Source organism: Erithacus rubecula (genome assembly GCF_903797595.1).
Source record: "Erithacus rubecula genome assembly, chromosome: 2".
Taxonomy (NCBI): domain Eukaryota; kingdom Metazoa; phylum Chordata; class Aves; order Passeriformes; family Muscicapidae; genus Erithacus; species Erithacus rubecula.
Window position 1 is genome coordinate 23,571,517 of NC_136685.1, and position 19,449 is coordinate 23,590,965.

Here is a 19,449-nt window from a genome sequence, read left to right on the forward strand (position 1 = left end):
CTGTAATATTTTATTTGGATTTAAATCTTTAACTTGGCAGCACTGCCGTGTCTCCGTGGACACCTCTCATTTTAGTTTTATATTCTCCCAGGTGGTTGATTACTTATCCCCGTAACAGGATTCCTTTACATATTGAGGAAGCTCTGACCTCCATTCCAGCACTGTAGTGAAATTTTAGCAGACATGGGATGCTGTTTTTGTTTGTTTTGTTTCACTATCAAGACCAAACAACGCATTATATTGGATTTATTTGACAGATATTTCAAGGCACCTCAGTTTGCTGAGTTTCTTTGATTCTAAATGTTGTTTGGAACTAATCTCTTCTGCTAACATGAAAGCAAACTATGAGCCAAGATTTTTATGGGAGACAGGAAACATATATTTAAAGTAGTGCTGTGTTATCTTTTACAGCTACAACAAAGGGAATATAGACCAAAATATACCCCCAAGTGACATACTTGATTTTTTAACTGGTTTTAAGTGTAAGTATTCTTGGAATATTTATATGGTATCAGCAAGACCATTAAAATCTGCTTAGAACCACAACCCCAAAGTAGCATTGCCCTCTGCTATCCTGCCCAGAACTGTAATGGATACCTGATCCATTGGTCGGAAATGTTATTTCACAGAAGGAATTTCCCTTTGTTGAACACTTGCCCTCTGTTTTATGTTTACAAATAGAAAACTAGGGGAAAAGAAACTCCAACACATAGGCAAAACTCCTTTCAGCAAAAATATTTATATATTTAAAAAGCTTCCCATACACAAGAAAGAGTATTTCTTGACATAGGTGCCATTCTGTGTGACAGACCTCACTGAGATAATTCCCTTAAGCAATGTAGAGAGAAATAGAATTATACTGTCCAGATAAACTTCTTCCAATCAGGAAATAAAATATGTTTATTTAGCCTAATTTGTCTCTTTGAGATGTTGAGGTTAGGCTGATTTCTGCACACTGCTGTTAAGATATTTATGCAATAATTGTTTCTTGACACGCATGATTTGTGAAATAGTAGATCTGAAAATGGTAGCAGACAAAGCAAGGTTGAGCTCATTTAAGAAATACAGTTGACAGCACAATGTTTCTATTAGAGACATGAGATAAGGGAAATAAGTTTGACAATGTTTATGTTTTCTGCCTGATAAAAGGATTATGAAACAACAGCATAAAACCAAAATCCAACATAATGGGCAATTTCTAACAAGTTACAAAATAATTTCCTTGTATCAGCATATCATTTCAGCAGTTAAAAGTACTAAAATGGACATCCTCAAACTACAGAGGAGCAGCATCCTTCAAAAATAAGTTGTGTTTTGCTATTTCATACGCAATCCAAGCACTTAGAATTTTCAAGATAACATGAAGGTACTGACATCATTCTGTGTGAGACAGTTCTTGCAAGAACTCAGCCTCCTTCTAAGGCTCAAAACCAGCTAGAGAGAAAACAGCATAATTAAATTTGAGCAGTATATCACTATCTTTTTGCCTGTTACCAAAAATACTGAGATACCTTCAGATACTGTCAGGATGTCTCCTTCATCAAGCAAAACACTGTACCTGAAAGAAGTTTGTGCTGAGAACATGCACTCTTTTATGCTCAGTCAGCCCAATTTTCCTTCTGCAGAGCTGAGTATCCAGTTCTCTCACTGGAGTCATCAGATCAATTCATCCCAATTAGAAATATACACATCTGAGCAGGGTTACCCCACCCACTGGCAGCAGACTTGAAAAGACAGAACCTGCACTGTGCCTAGGAAAGCCAGTGCAGGGAGCAGCAGCAGTGGCTGGCAGAGGTGCAAGACAAGGGGAGTGATGAATCCAGCCTGATCTTTCCTGTCTCTGGCCACATCCCATGGTCAAGAGCAGCGTGCTCACTCATATGGGGGTGCTGTGTGCCCTCCCTGCAGACCTGAGAGATGAAAATATGTTTTCTGAACCCATTCAGCCAAAAAACCCACAGAGATTATACAACCTATGTGCAAGAAAGGCCTATGACAGACTTTCCTGTGAGTAGTAAAGTTCACTTTCTACTCATAAATGCCTTTTCTTACCAATTCCTCCTCACTAGAAATCTCTTACTCCAGAGCACCAGGCTGCAAGACTCATTCAAAGAAAAACTTCCAGATTTTATTTTTAAAAAACATGGAGCAAATAACCCATTTTCCCAAACCTTCTCAGCCAAAAATTTTCAAAAATTTTGGCCCGAGGCACAGCCAGGATATAAAATAGTACCCTGAAAAAGTGTTACAGTTCACAAACTCATAAGGGAATGAAAAAAGGGGATTATAACTGACAATATTACAAGCATGGGTGATTCAAGTAGTATCAATAATTTACAAAATATCTAAGATATTTTTAAAGTCACAAGGACAAGTTAACTAACTAGCAGTTAATTAAAGCAAACTGAGGACCAAGTATTTTTCTGCTTGGAAACTTTCTACTGACACTTAGTAGTTCATCTGTTCCATGAGTATAAAACAGTAAAATAAGCTTCGATGGAGTTAAGGTCTTTTACACCTTTTTGTTTTCCACTGACATTTTCAGAATATATTCTACCACTTGCAGCCTGAGAGGTAGCTGGTTTTTCAGTATTTCCAGCCTGCATATGATATTGAAGCCAAATTTGTATGAAAAATATTCACAGTAAACAATTTCATAATCAGCTGTGGAGTTAGCCTGATGCTGAGAAAAACGCTAATGGAAAAAGAAGTCAATTCCATATTTACATAAATGCATGTGTACAAGAGAGAGGGAGATTTCTATACCCATGTATATGTGCAGTGCATATTTGCTGCATTATTCAATGAAGATTCCAGCTGCTGGAGCTGCAAATGATCTAGGAAGAGCTGGAAAAACAAGAATTATTGTCACAGTGCTGTACCTGAGCCACGTTAAACTGAATATCCATGCAAATGTTAGTGAAAACTATTACAAGGTAAAAAACTTATCAACTCAATATGTTAGCCAATACAAAGCACTTAAAATATAAATATTATATTATATATACAGTCTCAAAACACGGTACACATTATAATGGAAACAATAGAATTTACATCAGTTTCATTGCACTTTTGCAGCTTTGTTTAGATTTTTTTATACAAAAATTTCTATAAAAATTTCTGCTTTCAATGCCACATAACAAGAGATTTTTGCAACCAAAACCTTGCAATTTAAATTTATTTATTTACTTACTTTTAAAATTATTAGTTTAATTATTACTTGCTTTATTTGGAGAGAGAGAGAGGGTAAGGCTGTATACTCAAAGGAATCTGGTTAATGTATGACCAGATAAACTTGTAATAAATAAAGTTCACTAAATAAAGTATACAAGTTCACTAATGCTGTATGTTGTTCAAATTGCTAAATATTCTGGTCCAAAGTATCTTCTGCCATCTAGTGGGGAAAGTTCCTCACAGGCTGCCTTCAGGCTCACTGCTTCCATGCCTCTCAGAAAAACCACAAATACTCACACTGGCTCGAAACTACAACTGCTCTAGCATAAAAACACACTCACTTCTGAAATCTTTTTTGAGATAAATACCTGCCCAGAAAATTTGTCATTAATATTGGATTCTGTGAATGCAAAATTTAAACGTTGGATGGGTTTATTACCATAGCTTTATCACTCAAAGTACTTCAGAGCATAATTAAAGTTAAGCATATCAAGTATGGGCCAAAGCATCATAATATAAGGCAATCTGAAGAAGGAATCCAAAACAATAGCTTCAGTTTCAACTAAAAGTCTGAGATGGTTTGCTGTGAAAATGCAAAGCATTAAAAGACAGTGTACCTATATATTGGTTAGAACCTCTTCCAAATAATGGTACAGTGCTTTCAAAAACCCTCCCAGTTTCTCGTAGATGATTACATATGGTAAATTCAACCTAAAAAATAATTACTCCAGTATATAATGAGATGAGAGTTTTCAACCTTTATCCCAAACAAAGCCAGAAGATATAATTGTAGCATAGCTAAGAATTGGTTTTCCTCTTAGCTGGTGTTCACAGAATCACAGACTCAGGTTGGAAAAGACCTCTGAGATCATCGAGTCCAACCTATGACTAAACACCACCTTGTCAACTGGGCCATGGCACCAAGTGTCACATCCAGTCTTAGACATCTCCAGAGAAAAGACTCCAAGAACCTCTCTTCAAATGCCTAATCACCCTTTATATGAAGAAACTCTTCCCAATTCTTCCAACTTAAACCTCCCCTGGCACAGTTTAAGACTGTGTCCTCTGGTCCTATCACAAATTCTCTAGGAGAAAAGGCCAACTCCATATGGCAATAACCTCCTTTCAGGTAGCTGGAGATCCCTTCCAAGGGATTTAATATCTCAAATACACAAATCAGGACTGTCAGGCCTAAGAGGCAATATATTCTTTTGTTTATATTCACAGTCACAATCCTGACCATAAAGTGTAGCCTGGAAAGCTGTATTGGGAACTTTTGCTGGAGAAAAGTGACACGAACCCCACATTCCCAAAGCAAAGCAATAAAATAGCCTATAGCTTAAGTTATTAAAGACTGTCCTCAAAGAAGGTCCAATGCTAGATTCAGGAGCCCTAAATTCAGCAGAGAAAGGGTTGTTCTGATTCACATCTGACTGTGAGGAATCACAGTTCAGGCCTATCCAAATGGGGGATTTTATCCTCATTGTGCCATTGACTACAGAGGTGTTATTTCTCTGAACACTGAGAGGGTTAAATTCCATCCACATGCAGGATGAGGGTGCAAGAGACCCTGCCTGGTGCCACAGCAGCAGCCACTAGGATGGAGTTTGTATGGCAGGCTGGCCCAAGCCTCACACACACTTCCACACTTATTCCCCCGAGCCAGCAGGACCAGGGACAGAATAGGACAAACGAGTGAGAAAACCCATGGATTGAGATGAAGACAGGGAGACCAATTACCAAGCACTGTCCTGGGCACAACAGATTCAACCTGGGGAATTGAATGTCAATTAAAATAACCATTTAATAACTGGTACAGAAAATATGCAAAATGCAAAATACAAACATACAAAAATAAAAAAAGGGAAAAAAACACCAGTATCCTCTCCCAGTCTCAGCTCCTCTTCAGGTGCCTTGATGTCTAGAGGAGCTGACCAATACCAATCTAGACTGCAATTAGCTATCTTTTGTAATATTGAAAGTAGCAGTAAAGGAAATCATACATCCTACACGGAAAGGCTATTGAAGTAAAAATAAAATTAATCCTAGCATTAGGGTAACCATACATGTTTAGGTTGCATTATTTGTTTTTCCTCCATGGGGTCCCTAGTAACCAAAAGTATCAGGGAAATATTTGTTTACTGTTCCTGTCTGGCTCAAACCCACTGTTTTTTAAGCCACACAATGGTCTAAGTGTTTACTATAAATCTTGCACACAATGTAAAAACAATAACAAAAAAATCAAACTGGCTGAACTATTTTTTTCTGGGTGATAAAATATTTCTGCCTCGGGTATGACAGCAGAGTCCAGCTCTCTTCTCTATGGCCATCTTGTCAATTCTCTAATTCTGAAACAGGGACAAGAAAAACACCTGAAGATCCCTTTTCTGAACTGAAGTCTTTAAGTCCCTGTGTACTCCACACCTCCACAGCTCCACAGGAACAATTCTCTTTCAATGGCCCTGTAGGGATGGGGACAAACAGATTCAGTGGAGGCACACCAGAACACAACTTGAGTCAGCACTGAACATTCAGATGAGGGTTACCCAACTGCCCTGCATGCCAAGGGGAAAGAAGAGATGAAACAAACTGTTCTCTATTGACATCTGAACTTCACATCACATATTTCTTCTATTAGAAAATGATCAGGAGAAAAAGGAAGGAACAGCCAAAGTTGCTTTAGCTCATGTCTCAGAGGTGCCATCCTCTCAAGTCATACAGACAGACACACTTTCCACTAAGGAGCTTCCCAAGCAATTTACAACCCCTGTCATTTACAGATGTAACGCTATAGAAAACACCCAATTTGTTAGTGGACCTTAAGGCTATGGACTTGTTCAGAGCATACTGAGAGCCAAAGGTCAGCACAGAAATATTTGGGAGATTCATCTGGTGTGTGAATACCTGCTACAGATGGTACAGCTCATGCTTGATTTAGAGCAGAGACTCAACTGCACATCTCCCACATCCACAGTGAGCACTTATTACTATTTGTTATTTTTAACTGACAAAAAAACCTTGACATAAGCTACCTGTGCAGCTGGCCTAAATTAGGACTTTTAACTCCAGAAGAAGAAATACAGATGAGGAGAGATCCAGACTGGCACTAGCACAGCATATTAGGAACAGCACTGTAATATTAAAGTTACTTAGAGATATAGATCAAGATGAATTTACAGCTAAAACTGCTAGCAAAACACAAAAGGGAATCCAATTTCAGCATAAAGTCTGTAGAAAAGATACTATTATTTTAAATGTTTTCAGATCCATTAAGACTTTTATTTGGTTTAAATCCAAATATAAATGAACTGAACCAGCTTGCCATTCAAGGCTAAATCTTTAAGAGAGAAGTACAAATACTTACTATTCTCAAATAGCATAATGACAGGCAGAGGCTACAAATTATTTTTTCCCTAAAAAATAAGTAGAAAAAAAACCCAAAACAAACAAGCAAACAAACAAACAAACAAACAGATAAAAGACCCCAAAATAATAGAAACAACTAGTATATTCCATGACCTGGAAGTTCTTTCAATTTATGTAGCATGTTTCTAGGTGAACATGTCACTTCAATTTTCTATTCCCCTGAGAGCCTTGTTAAATGTGTTGCAACTGTGTCTGATATGTTCCAAAGCTTCATAAGGCAAGACTTATAAAATGTATTAAAATTGACCAAGAAGAAAAGTGCAGAAAGAGAAATCAAGACTTCATGGCTTCCCTTTGCTTCTGCCTCAGAGGAAAAGCCAGTCAAGTGAGAAAATAAAATGCATCAGTTTATATCTTGATTAACTTGGTATGATTGCATGGGTATATTGGAAAAAAAAAGATTGCTGTCTCATTTATAAATTATAATGTGATCACAGAATTAGAGATAATGTTACAAATCATTCTGATGAAACAGAAATAAAGGTCTATACTTGTTCTTAAACTGATGGTTTTTTCTTGATTCTTTTGCCTGATCAAATGGCTTTAATTTTTCTTATTTACATTTATAATGAAGCTACTCTAATTTATACTAAGTTTTCCTCTTTATTTTTCCTGACTCACCAGCAATCAGGTTCAAAGCATAGTTTAGCAGGGATAAGATAAAGATGTCACAGTGAGATGGGGATGTAGGAAAATTGCTGTCTTCCCACGCTTGTACCACCATACCTTTATAATCTCATACAGAGCTGGGACTAGTTGAAGTATTAATTATACCAAAAAAAATAACTTAGAAAAATCAAGACAACTCTACTTTCTGCAGCACGTGCCAAAATATTTATCTGTGTTGAAAATGCCCATCTTTTTAAGGGTCAGGTTTTTACAGCGAGTTCCAATTTGACTGCAGCAAACAATTTCAGGATAAATAACAGGAGGAGTTTTAAAATGCAAGTCACTGGAAGTTTACTTTAGACAATTATTTTTTCTAAAGGGATTGCAATAACTGTTTTGTAGTTTTTTATTTATGCAGTGCTTACTCTAGCATAGACATAATAAATAGCAATAACCACTAAAAGCAAGAGCATAAACTGACCTCCAAGCTCCATAAGAGTTAGACTGAACAAGAGCTGGTCATAACTGTATTTTTAATTACATTCACTTTTTAATTGCCATTTAATCAAACAAATGTCTTTTATAATACTGCCCACATCCTCTTAAGCAATCAGTGAATTTTTTTTATATACAACCTTACCAAAAAGGTCACAACAAAAGTAAGCCATTAAGTTATCACAGATAAGTCTGGAAGTAATTATGTAAAGCCAAACAAATCCTGACAGATGAATTAAACAAATCAAAGTTCATTGTTAGAAGAACTAGAGCCTGACCCAGTAACCTCATGTGTTTGTTCCTCAGATTCCATGAGAAGAGAAAAAGAGGTCCTCAGAAATCCAAGATAAGAAAGATTAGCACTAAACATGTTTATTAGCATGGCAGTCTTTCATGACCAAGGAGAGCTGGACTCACTGTAGTAGAGAGACACTGTAGAGGCAAAGAGCAGCATGTATAGTGCCATTGTTAGAAAGTCACTCAGCTAGTTTGCCTTAAATTTATCCAAACTAGGAGCCAACTGTTTAAAAAATAGGTGACTTTCAAAAACTTCACCGGAATAATTATAAAAATTCTTTACATGGAAATTCAGAACCAATCTCAAAATTATTCTTGTGGGTCCCTTCCAACTCAGAATATTCTGTGATTCTGCAACTGCTCCATTTCTCATCATACTGGGTACAATTGGGGTTTGGAGAGCTGTGAGTTTTTGCTTCCATTTAAGAGACTTTAGAATTTTATTTACACTTCAGAAAAAATGTATGTATTTAAGCAAGGCATCTTTTTTTTTATTGCTAATATTTTTAACAGGAAAATCATTTTATGATGCCTATCATGTGATGAACACAATATCTGAGGAGCCAGTTTTACTAGCTTTCATAATACCATAATCATCCTTGGTCAATGATTATGAAAGATGTGAAGACATATACAAAAAAGCTAATAAAAACCCAGAGTATCCTATTGTGAGACCAAATTAAAATACCTACTAAAAATCTGCTGTTTAATCAAGATAGAAATTAGGAATCAAACCTTTGCTTAATTTAAATCAGTGAAATATCCCCTAAAATCTGTATGGGATGATGGTTAGCTTTGCACAAGGTACAAGCAGGAAGGATGCTGCACCTCAGTGCAGTGCCTGGCTTACTAATACAAGCACAATTTATTTTTCTAGGATTATGCTTGATTTCCTCTCAGCTTAGTGACAAAACAAGCTGGATATTTCAGCCACTGGGAACCAAAACCCCTACAGATAATTTATCTCCATAGCAATATTAAATGTATCATTTCCATAGTGTGACTTCACAAGTGTTCAGAAACACTTTACAAAACAATTGCATTGGAAAATACAATAGCTTTTGGTCCATTCAGATCAATAGGTTGATTTTAGAAAGTTATAATCAAGCAATGGAAGTTTTCTGCCCAAGGACATTGGATTTAAATAGCAAATAACAAAACTGATAAATTAGAAATTTTGTACACCAGATGGCAATGTATTCTTAAAAATGGCAAAATGAAAATGTTTCATGAACATCATTAGATCATTGCTGCTTATTACTGAGTACTTAACCTGGAAATAAGACCAACTCAGAAAACATTGATCCAACTGCCCTGATGTGCAGATTCCACCTGACTCTCCACCTGAAACTCGCAGCAATAATCTTTTTTCTAAAAGATAGAATTTCCACCTCCTATTTAAAGGGTAATTTTTAGTATTATATACTCCAATTAATCCAAGTTGAGATTTCAGGTCTATATGAACACTTGTATTTTAGGCACTTTTCTTTTGAGAATTCCTAGAAGGAAAATGGCTAATGAAAAAAGATACAAAATACTGCAGTAAAAGAGCATTAGTGTTCAGCTGCAAGTCAGCAAGTCTAAAGGGTTTCATCTGACAACATTCAGCTTTGTACTAAACCTTGTAATCTCTAAGAAGTTGTCAAAGAAGGGTGCCTAGCAATATTCAACAGAAGAAGAGGTCAGGGCATATGTGAAAACCTAAAAATCTCCTTCTATGCAAAAAAAAAATTAAAATCTGGGATATATTTCTTAGATTTTTTTCTTCCCAGCAGTAACAAAGTTAACAGCTAAATCACACTGGAACAAGCTTTGCATGATGACTGTGTGCTTTACAGTCCTGGAAAAGAGAGGCTTAATCCTAAAAATCAAAAAAGTATTCAGCAGACCTCCAAAATAATTAAAACTTCCTCACAGAAATTCCTTTCTTCATCTCCATGCACTGACTTGTTTTTAGCATTGTTCTTCCTGTGGAGAAGAAAACTGAAGTAAGTCTTCAAACACAGGGATGAGAACTACACCATTCCCCAGGAAGAGAAATGCAGCAACTGAAGTTTCACCATCTCCAGACAGAAACATTTCCTTGACAGTTCATGTGATCTTTGTCTCTCAGTATGATGATGATTTATGTGTCATCAGACAATCAGTGTGGATCCAAGCTTTTTTCTCCAAATTCTTGATCAGATCTTATTTTTCTACAGTTATGGCTGAGAAATTCCCTGATTGTCTCTTTTAAGGGCCTCATTTTAGTCAAGCAGCTAGAAGCCAGTATTGATCCTGCTTATCTCAACAGTTCCTTTTCATTGAAATTACAGGTTTTTTGCCAGCTTCACTCAGCTGGATCATAACTTTGCTTGCCACAGAATTGTTTGTCCCATATCAAAGTCTTATTCCAGGAAAAGCAGAAATCCTGCTTTTTATCAAGGGGATCACTGCTCAAGGCATCTTGTGTCTCAGGTGTTGTCCTGATTCACAGCACATTCCAGACTTTCATTGAAGAATAGCAGATCTCATTCTCTGCCTGGGCTTTACTGCTACTTCAGCCTTCCTAAGGTACACACTGCTTCATGGCTATTTCAAGTCCACCTAAAATTACACCTTTTCTGCAAAGAAAGACTTTTCAGGGTAATATGTCGAAAATTCTTCATCCTCTGAAGAATACAATGGAAAATTGCGGGCCACATTTGTTTGTTTTAATTTTGAAACCAAAATCATGGGTGTGTGCATGAAGTTAAGATCAAAACATCTCTTTGGGTTCTGTGGAACAAGACAAGAAAGACCCCCTGAGGCTTTCAAAAATTTTAGGTGACACTAATTTTCTTCTAAAACTGTATTACTAGTAATCAGTATCTGCATGTCTAAGAGTACATATCTACCTCTTTTCCAAAGTCTCTAAGAGATAGGTGTAATCTGAAGATAAATAGTCATGGCTATGGAGACAGAAAGAGCAGCTAAATCCATTGCTGAAAATTGTGAAACTTTCATTCACTTGGAAGATCATAGAATGAACAAACATCCCACAAGCAAAAATTTTTTAAAAATTTAGAATCTTAACAGGAACTGAAGCGCTCAGCTATTTGGAGTTGGTCTGAACGTGTCTAAATATGTTAAATACAAGCTCTGTGTGTCACTTACTGTGATTCAGTGAATGACCTCTGCCCACAGCAGAACACACAGAGACATTTACACCACCTGGTTTGGGTAACTCCCCATGTTGTTGTGGGGTCTTGTTCTCCAGGCTGCCCACACTGTTCACAAGCTGTCTTGCTCCTGACATGCTGACCAGCCAAGCTCCTTTGTTCCTCAGGAACTTTGTGACAGAGCACAAGAGAGTCCAGGGATGCTGTAACAGACTGCCTGCCTGGGATCTCAGCAGTTCTTTCTGCATGTTATAGCTCCAGGTCATGGGAAACTGCAACAAATAAAATAATAAGAATGCTCAGTCACAATTCTGCTAAGAACGACTAGGCATTTCTCAAAATGTAACAGGTACCCTTCAAATGCACTAATTTTGAGACTAATCTAAATCAGGATTGATTATGTATTTAAATTCATCTTCCTTCCAGAAGCAGTTGATTCCAGGAATAATATAACCAGGAGCTATTGTTAATGCTGTGATGTATCTCTCTCAAGTCATGACACATTTGTGGTGCTTAGGGAAAAAACCAACAAACCAAACAAACACGTACCTTTAAAATGAAAAGCTATGCACAAAGATACCCACTATTTAAAATTTTAAAAGCCCCAAAGAAGCAAAAAAATCCCCCACAAATACCCAAACCTTAACCCCCAAGTAAAATTTTACCTTTTCAAAAAGCAGGTTAATTTCCCTCCATTTTTACCATAGTATTTTTGTCTTACTCTTTCTTTCTCAAAGTATCATTCTCAGTTATTAAAAATTTGGCTCAGCCACGTGGGATGCCAACTATGTTTTGCTAACACAAGTGCTGATTCCTCTGGCTTTCCTGGTCAATAAAGAAATAACTAGGTTTCACTGATATAAAGGATAATATCATAAAATCATTGGCCTAAAAATGCATTTGCAAAATAAGTTTTATGTTCCTGGACTGTGGAAACTCCATATTGGTTTCAGCCAATGCATACATATGTTGACCATATGGCTACATCTTCTAAGCCTGTCCTGAACACTTACAATAATTTTCCAATAAATCCTCTGTGTTATTTCACCCTCTCTGCTCTTTCTAAAAAATACAAGGATTTCTTGATTTTATTTAAAAACTAGATATTTGTGAAGTGTCAGTTATAAATATTAGAAGACTATATTGTACCCATTGTGAATTGTAGTTCTTCTATCTTGATCACTGTATTTTAAAGATGATTTGTAAGCAGAGTTCTAGAGCCTCTGTGCAAGCCAGGCTGTAAACAACTGTTTTATTACTGAATATTTTGCCATGAAGAAAATTGTTAGTTTTCTTTGAAAGAAAAGAAGGAAACTTTTCACTGGAAATGCATGTGAAATGTAAGTACTGACTGAATGTATTGCACTCAGTCCTCCTAAGTTTGCATGAATCAGCAGGTTCAAATGCTTGAAAATACTTTGAAGGAAGAGAAAATCCTCATTAACAGAATCCCACAGCCCATGTGAATGCTGTAATTTCCCTCTATTTAATTTCTTCGCTATTCTGAGCTCCCTCAGCACCTGAAAAAGAGTTCACAACTCTTACCTGACGTGAGACCTGCAAGGAGGAAATTCACATCATCAAACTTGAAGCTAATAGGGAGGCACATGCACCTCCAAAGGGAAATTCTGAATAGGAACAGTGGATAACTTCCTAGTAGTGTCTCTTTTTGGCATAAGAATTGAATTTAAGTGTTCCTCTTTCAAGACCCTCTCTTCTTTTGGATTTTCTATATACAGGAAGACAGAGAGACTATTGTATAGCTTAGGGAGATGCCTACAATTTAACAACAAGAGAATAGGCAATATGCCTGCTTCTCAAAATATATTCTATAGATTATATTGCATTTTCATGGCTTCAGCTGAAGACATTTTCACTGGTTGGTGATATGACAGTCTGTCATCTAAGCATAAAGCAGTATCATCTTTTCCTTTGCAAGTCACCTTTTGTTTCTATTGATTGTTAAATAGGTACTCCATTTAAAGAAAAATTAAATAGACAAACATATTATAGTGCAATCAGATATGTTATCATAACAATTTCATTGTAGTCTTCAAAATCTATGTGAAAAGAATGACTGTCATCTATAGTAGTATTAATTCTTGAATCTTCCTCTTAAAAATGTAGGATTGTACTGCAAATGCAAGTTTAAACAGTAAATGTCTTGATATAATCCAAAATTAACCAACAGAAGATCTATTTTTGTTCCAATCTTTTGGGATACGGCTGACATGAATAAGAGACAAAATGATTCCTAACTTTCAGGCACTGGTCTCTTTAGTTAAATTGGGTTGGAGGACCGTATACCCTTATTTTGCTGCATAAGTAAAAAGGCTGAGTTCTAAACAATTAGTAATTTCACCTAAATTGACTTATCTGGGAAAACATTTACTAACAAATAAAACTTTGTTAGAAATAAATGTACTGATCCTGCTGCTCAGGGGCTTGGTTGGACTGTGACATCAACCCTCAACAGAGCTTCTAGTTCTGAGCTTTGGGCCAGCACAAAAATGACCCTGACACAGTAAGTGTATCATGTGGATTAGGCAACTACATTATCTGTGCTGCAAACACAAGTGTTAAGTGCATAATATATTAACTGTATGTTGTTAAACACAGAGCAGTGGAAACTTGCATCTAACCATGTATGGTAAACTGTAGTTTATATTTCAGTTCATTTGCAAAGTACGGGAAGAGGAAGAGCCTACAATAAACACTTGTCCAGTTTGTTAAACATCATCAATAAATGACCCAGCAGTGCAATTCCTGTTTAAGGGCCTAATGCTCTTATGTACAGTCTCCTGACAGAGCAAAGTCAAATAAACCAGGGGCCTCAACACAATCCTCTTGTGTGCTGTCACTCTTCTCACTGATGTCCACATGCAGCCACATTGGCCTCCTGCTGGGAACACCTATTGCCCAGGGTGTGATTGCTTCCAAGTGCATAAAGAAAACAGTGTTATCACTCAGCAGAGAATGCACTTTGCCCATAACAAGTATTTAAGAATCAACAAGAGGAAGTACTTTTTCACACAACACATAATTACAGTTTGGAACTCACTGCCACAGGATGTTGCTAAGGCCAAAGCATAAATGGAGTTAAAGAAGAGATTAGACAAATTCGTGGAGAAAGGGTCCACCAGTGGCTATTAAAAGATCATGGTCCAGATGCTGCCTCTAATTCAGGAAATCCCTAAGCCATTGATTGCCAAAAACTGATGGGAGAGTAAGGGACATATAACAGCAATGTTCAGTACTGGTGGGCTATTCTTGTATGGATACTCAGTAAATAAACATTAAAAATAAAATAAGAAATACACCATACTATCAGTCCTACCCTGACTACAAACTTCTGATCTCAAGGTAAACAAAATGTAAGCAAATTTGACAAAGAGCTCATGAAGTTGGTGGAAATAGGCAGATCAATGGAAGAGAGACTTTTTTAATGCCTCCAAGCTGCAGTACCAGCTCAACTTTTATTAAATATTTACCCAAGACAAATACATAGGAACATACAATACAAAAGCATTGAAACTCTGTTCACAAAGCTGTGTGCTACTATAATATATAAATACTGCATAGCCTATTAATATAGTTGCAACTGAATGAGAGCTGTAGTGAATTGCAATGAATATTTAACATGCAACACAGACTTAGAGTTATATAAAAAAGCCCTAATTCAGAACCCAGAGTCAACCCAGCTGTTGAAATGCAATCAATACCTGCCACAAGTTAAAACAAAGAGAAAAGACAACCCTAGAAACAATACAAAACAAATTTGTTTACATTTGATAGTAAATGTACATTTTACATTGCCATTCATTTGCAGTCACATACCATAAAGTCCAATCTGCACCAAATGTTCTACTCCCTCCCTTTGAACTCCTTTGAAATATTTCCTTGGTCTTTTTAAAGGAGTGTAAAAATGGCTTCAGACAACTAATTCAAGATCTGTTTGTTTCTTATCAAGATTTCCTTCCAGATTATTAAGAGGGCCTCAAAATTTAGCTAAACAAATAATCATGTTGGAAAAAATTAATGATTGATTTGAAAAAAGCACTCTTCTTGGCAGAAAGGAAAGGAAATTAATAGAAGACAAAGGCAATAACTGAAGTACTTCCTTATAAAAACAAGCCTGAATGAATGTCAACAGTGATCCTCAGAGTCAGCACACGATATGAATGGCATTAACCCTTTGTGTGTTACACACTACATGTAGTAGAACACTTCAGACAAAACCATTTCACAAAGCCAGTGCTGGTTCATGACATCACCTTTTATCCAGCAAAACATCTTCCTGGCATTCCTGAGAGAGCTGCAGAGTCCATAAAAGACAGAAATTAAAATCTGTCTCGTTAGAAGTTATTGCCCTTCGGGGAAACCCTAAATCTGAATGCAAAGCATCAGTATAGGAAGACTACAATGCTTGGCCAGGAAACAGGCAAGCCTGTGGGATTGCTTTGTGGATTGACTCTGACTTCAATATATTTATTTCTGAATATCAACATTTCTAGCCAATAATAGTCCAAAACCACAATTTCATCTTTTAATATTGCATCAAAAGTGTTTTATATACTGCCCAACTTAGAGTACCTTGTAAATGGAAATAAATCAGTAAGAGCACCCCAAAGACTAAACACTGCAAATGATTCAATCTTAAAGCTTTTGCTTGTACTTTTACTGAGTTCACTAAGGCAGTTGAGTATGTTTAAGTGTGAGCATGTTTCAGTTTGTGTATGTTTAGGCTCAGAACACTCTGGGGAAAATGAAGAGTAGATAATTATTTCTAACATATCATTTAAATGTTTTGAGCTGTTCCCAGTTGTCCACAGAGAAGTCACTAATTCATGCCTTCTCCTTAGAGAGAGGTAAGGAGCCTGAATAATAACTTGATATTCAGGGAATAGAGAATGCTAAGATTTGCTCGAGATAGCAAATTACAAAAACTTTTACAAAGTAATGAAAATTACATCTGCAATTGCCTATGTCAGACAATTAATTTGTCAATAGAAAGGAAATTCCTTTAGTGGAAATTGAATACTGAAACTATTTTGGGAAAATAACCATCCCAGTGCCTCGAGGGCTCAGTGAGTGCCTCACTGCCTGTGCTAGGGCTGCAGACAGCTGCTCTCTTGTGTCAGTACGAGTGCCCTTGCAGTTACATGCTGCAAAGCTTCCACCCCTGCCCAGACAGTGAGCAGGAAATATTTTATTCAACCTCAAGTCCATTCACTCCTTAGGATTCAGCAATGGCAGTACTTGGGGAAAGCAAGAATATGTCACTAAGATGAATATCTGTTAAGATACTCCCATATCATTTTACATTGATTTCAAAAGGATTCCCAGCTAAAGTAAAAGCCTATCAATTTCCAGTTCTCCAGCAGTCATATAATTGTGTGATGTAAGCCCATTGGAGACTACTGGAGTCTTTCCAACTGCTTTATATGTCTGGGGATGAAATATATCATCAGCTGAACTGACTAGGTAGTACCACTGGGGCAGATTGCCTAGGACTCCAGATGAGCTTCCTGTCAGTTCCCACAGCTCTTCCCTCAAACAACTCTGATTAGGAAACAGAAATAGCCATACTCTGCTGATTTGGATAAAACAGTAAGGGTCTGACTACTGTGTATACACTGTGAGTTGGAGGCTTCCTTCTGATAAGTGTTTGAAGAATAAAATCTAATCATTTTCCAGGAACTTAGGTTAAAAGTATAGATGAGGCCATGAGAATAAAAATCATAAGTCAAAAAGCAAACATGATTTACAAGATCCCCTCAAATAAGATATCTTTCAAAAATAAAGAAAAGTATTTTCATTATTTTTCATTAATACAAATTATTCAATTCACTTATTCAATTCCTCACACAGAAGTCCCATGCCATTTGGGATTTGCAGAAGCCATTGTGCAGTCTTGGAAGCAGAGTGGTGTTCTTCCTTTTCAAATAAATAAGATAATCTAATTCTGAACTACTAAGAACAAATGTCAGAGTAAAGTTTAACTAACACTATCACAAATAGGTAATCTTATCACAAGTAACATTAACTTAATAGAGACACTCCTGAGATACATGCTGGAGAATTAATGAATCTCTGCTTGTCAGAATAATAATGCTGAGCCCAAAAGGAATTTCAGCTGATGTGATTTCTCTCATTGCTGGGCTTACCTGACCAAGTATGAAATTTTACCCAAGTAGTCTCTGTGTTCATATAAAACAGCAGGTCAGGTAATGCCTTCAACAATTACAATACATTCTAATTGCACCCTCAAGGAATCTTCAGTTAATTACTGAGGGCTCAGTTGAGGCAAAGTCATCTAATGTACAGGTCAGGTGTGAATATGTGCATAACAAATAAAGTCTTTTGGAAAAAAAAATGAAAATTATGAAATGTTTCAGTCTGATAGGCTTCATACAAATATTCAATCAATATATACCCCATCTGCCTCTGTATACATTTTTCAAAATCTGTCCCAATGAGATTAGATGCTATTGAATTTTAGGCTCCAGAAAGCTTAGCTCCATTTTGTAAGGAAATTACTTTTGGTTACTTCCAAAATTTTTAATAGCTCATGTCAAGTGTGGCTTGAGTAATTTTTTTCACTTGACATCCCAGAGATTGAATTTAAATAAATATTACAGAATATGATTGAAGGCATTTATTAATTACAATCCCAAAGCTTGAAATTCAATTATTTAAGACATTAAGTTATTAGGGAGTTACAGATTCTTGTGAGGGGAAGAGGAGGGGCAGACCCTGATCTCTGCTCTGTGGTGACAGTGACAGGACTGAGGGAATGGCCTGAAGCTGTAACAGGAGGTGTAGGGTGGATATTAGAAAGAGGTTCTTCACCCAGAGGGTGTTTGGGCACTGGAGCAGGTCCCCAGGGCAGTGGTCACAGCACCAAGCCTGACAGAGCTCAAGAAGCATTTGGACAATGCTCTCAGGCACATGGGGTGACTCTTGGGATGTCCTGTGCAGGGTCCAGGAGTTGGACTTGATGATCTTAATGGGTCCTTTCCAACTCAGCATAATCTATGATTCTATGATATTTTCAAAGAAACAGACCTGTCATTCTCTCAACTTGAAATGAAGCAGCTATTAGGGCCACAAGCTGCATTAAATCTTGCAAAAGTCACTGATCGACATTAATGAATAAATACACCATCTACATTTAAGAAAGTGGGTTTTTTGCAGGCATCTTACAGAGTAAAATGAAATCTAAAGTTTGCATTTAAAAGATTCTTGAGAAATTCCCATTGTCTTAAATCTCTTTCTGAGTTAAGTTATGCGAACTCAAAGAGTCCCAAACTTGCAAACTGACTTAAGATGGCAGACATTAATTAATTTTAGCTGTGTCTATATTGCTGCTTCATGATCTTTAATGTGTCCTTTGGGCCAGCTGATCTCCTCCTTCTACACTATCAGCACCCACCAGTTTGCCTGTTCATATGCAATCCTCTCCACCCCATACTAGACACACCATGGACTTTTGCACAGGCTGCATTTTAGACCTCTGGGGTTTATTTGTTATTCCTGGAACTGTTTTCAGGCTGAGCTGAAAAGCTCCAATGAGGCCATCCAGTAACACACACATAGGTGACAATACTGAGGGCTTCTGCAATTGCACCCCCCACCCCCCTCAGACGTAGGACTTGGGTCAAATTGTGTTTTGCTGATCTATGTGACCTCTCTGTGAGTGAGAAACGTTTTAACTTGCAAGGAGTGAACTATTCCAAATGCTGTGTGTGAGAGAGAACATTCAAAATGGATCTCAGGTGTTTTCTAGCATATGAGCTACATTATATTTAGGTAGGCATACAATTCATATTTTTGCCCCTATGGCCCCAGAACAGTTTTAGATCTCAGTGTGATCCTACAAAACACTATCTCAGTTTTCCAGAAAACTATTATATTGCAATGGATCCTTGAATCTTGTTAACTTTACAATTTAGAATGGTAGAAAATTACTCATCTCTTGTTTTGCTTCTTGGAAATGAGCAAAAACAGCTAGTACTTTTAGCTAAAGTCAGAATTTTTTTCTTTTGCTCTTCTTCCATATGTATTCATCAGCTTCAGATTCCAGTTACATGGGTCCATTCATATAGGATATAAAACTAGAAATAAAACTCATACAAATCCAGTGACTTTTGACTGAATGAAAGTAAGTTTTATAAAAACATTTTCCCAAACTGTAAGTTATTTTAAGGTTTGAGCCAAGTCCAGTTTCCAGAATACTTAAAGCTTGGCCCCAACTTGCTGGAATATGACCAAGAACCAAAAGATTGGCAAAACCTAGGGAACATGA